At 41.6% G+C, this 5840-nt stretch overlaps 1 pseudogene; it reads right to left on the reverse strand.

The window, feature by feature from the left end:
- Positions 1-1869: 1869 nt before the first annotated feature.
- Positions 1870-5409, reverse strand: LOC147005025 (disks large homolog 5-like; annotated as a pseudogene).
- Between the last annotated feature and the right edge of the window lie 431 nt (positions 5410-5840).

Genomic DNA, 5840 nt, shown 5'->3' on the forward strand with positions numbered 1-5840 from the left:
TGTGTCCCATAAGTTTCAGTATTTTGTTTTAGTATTTTCATTAAACTCTGAAAGTCTTTAATTCTTTCTTTTTTTCTTCATTGACCAATGTATAATTGAGTTTAGTAATGTTCATCTTCTACTTGAATCTTGGTTTTCTATTATTTATTCTGTTATTGAAGAACAGCCTTAATTGGTCGCTATCTGAAATAATGCATAGGAAAATTTCAATATTTTAGTAGCTGTTGATGCCTGTTTTGTGACCAATTATATGGTCAATTTTTGAGAAGGTACAATGAAGTGCTGAGAAGAAAGTATATCCTTTTGTTTTAGGATAAAATGTTCTGAGATATCAGTTAAATCCATTTGTTTCATAACTTCTCTTAGTGTCTGTGTGTTTCTGTTGAGATTCTGTTTCCAGGATCTGTCCATTGATGAGACTGGGGTGTTGAAGTCTCTCACCATTATTGTGTGAGGTGCAATATGTGCTTTGAGCTTTCCTAGAGTTTCCTTAATAAATGTGGCTGCCATTGGATTTGGAGCATATATATTCAATATTGAGAGTTCATCTTGGAAGATTTTACCTTTTTTTCCTCACCAATTGTGATTCTTTTAATACAAACTGCTACAACAAATATGTAAAGATATGGCAGATTATGCATTTGTTCAAAGCAATTTGATTTAAGCATAAGACAGATTCAAATGGACTAAGGTTGTGCAAAGAATCCAAGGACTTGCCTACTGGCTTCAAGGAAGCCTTTGCTCTAAAGAGAATCCATAGCTGCAAAGGAGACAGGGCACAGTCTGTTGTAAAACGTTAACTGTTGTAAAACCAGGATAATAGTCTTAAATTACGATTATTCTTGCAGCACTGTGTAGTATGTATTCTGTTGACCTCTTTATTTCATAACATAACTTTCCTTTAATTCCATTTTATGGTGGTTGTGTTCAGTTTTCTTTTAAAAATTGCTTTAAATTTATATTAAATTTTGTACATGTTCACAAATTATTGCATAAACAGCACAATCTTCAAAACAGTGTTTGCAAACACATGTCCAATTTAGGAAAAAAAATTCACGTTTCCTCTCTGGCCCTTTCCTTCTTTTTTATTTGTTTTGGAGATTCTCGGTTGGTTTCAAACTTGGTCTGTGAGGGAGGCACACTGTTTTGCTCAGCATTTGACTTGGGCTTGTCTGTGTCTTGTAACATCAGTGGCACTTGGGAAGAGCTCTTTTCAGAGTCACCTTTTAATAAGGTAATAGATGGCTCCACAGAGGTAGCAGGAGCAAGAGCCTGATAGGCTGGCTATTTTTGATGAGTACTTCAAGTGGATCACTAGTGCTCATTGTCTTCAGGGAACAAGCCAAATTATGCACAAGAGACTATCTTCTTGTATACCCATTGGTGACACTGACTTTACTCTATAGCCCAGGCTATTGGGCACTTACGGAGATCGATTTCCTGCTGTGGGTTCTAGGTTTACAAGAGGGGGCAGAAAATCTGAATCAGGAAGATGGTCTTAAGATTCAAGAGTTGTAAATCAATTTTTATTTATAAGAAATACAATGTTTAAAAAACAGGCTTTAAAAGTATAGTTAATATAAAGAGATAAAAGCAAAATACAAACATGAAAACCAATAATAAGAACATATAACATCCCCCAAACCTAAAAAAGAATAAAACCCAAAACTTCAACCAAAACTCTAACAGAAAATTATTGTACATCAGCATCCTCTCACTGCATATTAAGTAGTACAGTCCTACAGCCTGAATCTCCCCTTGGACTCCTGTTGGCAGGGCAGTCACCTCAGTCCTCTCTCAAGGGGGGGGGTGCCAGAACAAGAAAGGAAACAACACCCTGAATCATCTGGCTCACTGGCTTCCTCCAATTCACACTGGAGAAATGAACTGTGTGGAAGAAGATTCATCCAAGAAAGATTATGGATGTTGGGGATGGAGTTCAGCAGGGGGCTCCTGAGGTGTAAGAGGCTCTCTTCCTGGGCTGTGGAAATTTCATCTCTTGCTGGAGTCTCTGAGACCTAGGAGAGGAAGGCAGTTATTAAGACACAGGGTTGTGTCTCCTACGAGGTTAAGCCAGTGCATGGCAAATACAGAAGTGGATGCTCACAGTCATCTATAAGATGAAACACAGGGCCCCCAATGGAGAAGCTAGAGAAAGAACGCAAGGAGTTGAGGAGTCTTCAACTCTAGGTGGAACAACAATATCAACTAACCAGTACCCCCAGAGTTCATATCTCTAGCTGCATATGTAGCAGAAGATGACCTCAGCCATCTTCTGATGGCAGGGCAAAATGTCAGTCATCACTGAGAAAAGAGGCCCCTTGGTATTGCAAACTTTATATGCCCCAGTACAGAGGAATGCCAGGGCCAAGAACTGGGAGTGGGTGGGTAGAAGAGCAGGGCAGAGGGAGGGTATATGGACTTTTGGGATAGCATTTGAAATGTATATAAGAAAACATCTAATAATAATTAAAAAAAAAACATGCTTGGTGGAGACCTAAGTGTCAGCTGTCAGATTGCTGTCTCCCACCACCTCAACAGGACAGTTAACACTGATCTATTAACTGAAACCATTGCTGCTATATACAAGCAGGGCAAAATGTCATACAACACTCACAAACACATGGGCTGACAAGCTGCCACTCAGACTTCTATCTGTGGAAACCAAGAATTGGGCAATGGGAAGAGACCTCATTGGATTAAAAGAAGAAAAGAGAAGCCCACATGCCCACCAGATTAATGACAATGAGAAGCATTCATTGTTATTTGCATTTTGATTTTAACCCTACAAGGTTCTTCCCACGTCAAGTCACATGACCCTTGCATGACCTCTGTCCCAGGACCCAGAAGCAGCTCAGAGGTCTGCATAGCATCCCATGTATCATGTACACTTGCATGAATGTGGCATGTTATTCATCTGTCCCCATTACTAGACTTCAGATTAAAGCAAAGTAGCAAGGTCCACTTGCCAATGATTTAGTTTCTCAGAAGAGGCTAACTTCCCAGAATATGTGTGTATAAAAAGAGAAATGAACATCTGCATTCCATGAGGTGGGTGGCTGGTTGGGAGTGTGGATTAGAAAGGTGGTAGGGGAAAGCAAAGTGATTCCAATGGGGCAAATGTTGACAGACAGTATTAGCCTGACTGAGCTGCTTGTCCCTACCTGAAGTTGTTGGGTCTCAAGGTTGCTGATGTGCTCCTTTTTGTCTTTTCCATTCAGGTCCAAGTCAACCAAATATTTCTGAATGAGAGCCCAATCAATCACAATTTCCTTCATCTCCCAACCAGTGTGAAGGACATCTTAATAAGATTCTTCTCCAACATGAGCCGGCTATGTAGGTTTCTGGAAACACTCTCTGCATAGTAAGATACTGCAACTCCATCTTCTCATTTTTATGTACAGGCTCATTAAACCAACCAGGACCCTGCTTCCCATGAAGACCTAATACAGTCCATCTCAATAAATCCATGACAGCTGCACAAACTGCAAACAGCCATTTCAACGAAGAAGAAATTATTACTGCAGCCCAAACACCAAAAAGGGCTCATGTCTCTCCAAAAGAAAGAGGAATCTCCATCTATCCATTACTGCCCAATGCACTAGGGCAACATCAACTAGTAGGGTGCAAATACCATCAGGGTCAATCAGTAGAACCAAAGGGAGGGCATTCTATCGTTGTATTATATCATACTCAGCTCTCTAAACCACTGCCTGATAACCAGGCTCTCAGTACTGCATAATAACCATGCACAATCACTCTTCTGTTGAGTGGCTTCTAAGGATGCCTGGAAAATGCTGGGAGGGGTAACAGTCTCTTACAGATTTATGAAAACTGAGTTTATCATTCCAAGGCACACTGATGGCTAAAAGTAGAAGGGGTAGAACCAGAACTGCAGACTCTCCATTCCAGAAACCTAGGAAGGCAGAAATTGCCATTCCACTATTGATTGTCTTGCTAACTGGTACTTACTTATAGAAGTTTATCTCCTGCTTGGACTCCTGGATGTTCTCTCAGGCCTCAATTTTCTCCATCTCTAAGTTGTTCACAGAGAACATAACCTGGTTCTTCTTTAATGTCAGTTGTTCATAGAAAGCATTTAGCCTCTGGAAGGGCCTAGTCTTAGGAAGACAGAACTCCATGAACATGGGCTTGTAGGAACACATTACTCAGGCTGAGTCATGGACTACCCCAGCCATGGAAAGCACATTCTGGATTCTATATACTTGGATGATATTCAGCTTTGAAAATTTGTTATCCTAGTCAAGGACAGCAGAAGCTAAGCATCAAGATGGAGGGTTCCCTGGCTCTCTGTGTTCACTCAGTTGGCCTGGAGGGTGCAGTCTAATCATTTATGTTCTCAAGAGCCTAGGCCACAGGTCTTTGCCCACCAGAAACCTGTGATTACATTTCTTCCTGTTTTCCCAACTGGGGTTGTAAATCCTGAATAGCTTATACCATAGAGACAGACCTTACACATAATGCTGGAGATGTGATCAGACATCACCACAGCTTTTAATCTGCTCAAGGGATACAAGTGTGTGGACAACTGTGACCACATAGGCAAAGAACAGTTTTGAATAAAGTGGCAGCTCCCAGAATTCAGCACTGAATTCACCTTGAAATTGTTATGAAGATAAATCCTCAAACCAAAACACAGTCTCCTAGGTTCCCAAGTGTGGAGGAAAAATTAAGATACAAAAACTCATGCACATGTAGGTACATGTGCACACACATAATCACAGACTTGAACAAACACACACACAAGGAGGAGAAAAGAAAACAGTCAGTGAATAAGAGACAGAGACAGAGAGCACAATGAGATACAAAATAAATGTATGCAACATTACTGCCTCAGCGTATAAGGCACACGGACAAAGAGGAATGGGAATGAGCCTCAGGCCTTCTAGATATGCACTGAGAAGTAAAAGGTCGACCAGGTCCCTCTAGATACTATGAGGAGCTTCCAGCACTCAGTCACCTGCCAGGCAAGTACAAACACTCACCATAAACTCACATCACCTAGAACCTCACAAAGCCACATCCTGTCAAGTGCTTTCCAAATGCATGCTGGGAACTCACTCTCCACTGCCTCTATCCCTGAATTCTTCACTCAGAATACAAGTCCTTCTTCTCTACTGGAGGAAGCAGAAGAGTCCATTTCTCATCTCCCTCCTGACCAAGCTTCAGGTTCTGCCTCTCCACTATGAAGCATTCACGGATATGAAGTTGGGCATAGGGACGATCTGGTGGTACAGCTTCATAGAACCCACCTCCTTCAAAGGATAAGATGAGGCTGACATTGCACACCCCAGATTGGTAACACAGGGTTTGGAGCAATGCATACCTCTTGTTCATGGATCCCTCTGTGAGGGAGATCAGGCTATCTCTCTGCTCATTTCTCATCTGGGTAATGAGCTACAGCTCTGCAGTCTGACTCTCCTCTTCCTTTTTGAACTCTTTCTTGCTTAGGACAGGTGCAGTGGATGATGTCTGTCTTCAAGCCCCTGTAGGTAAAAGAACACAAGAATGCTTTCATGTGAGAATGCAAAGAGTGTTGACAGACTACCCAGAAAGAGAACATGCCTGGAAACTAGGGACAGCAGAAAGACTTTAGTCTGGACTTGAGATGTCTCCACAGAGGGTCTCTGTTCTACCATCACTCTAGAGAGACCAGCAGTTGTAGGCAGCCAGGAGATTCCTTTGTAGGCCAAAACATGCTCATCATGACCACAGAAATTGCTTCTCCAAGATTAGTATCAACTGCACTGGGTGCGACTTGGCTTCAGAGCCCTGAGTCCCATGCTTTAACAACTCAGATGATATATTCACTATTTACA

Source organism: Mus caroli, unplaced genomic scaffold (assembly GCF_978045245.1).
Source record: "Mus caroli unplaced genomic scaffold, Mus_caroli_1 scaffold_4, whole genome shotgun sequence".
Taxonomy (NCBI): Eukaryota; Metazoa; Chordata; class Mammalia; order Rodentia; family Muridae; genus Mus; species Mus caroli.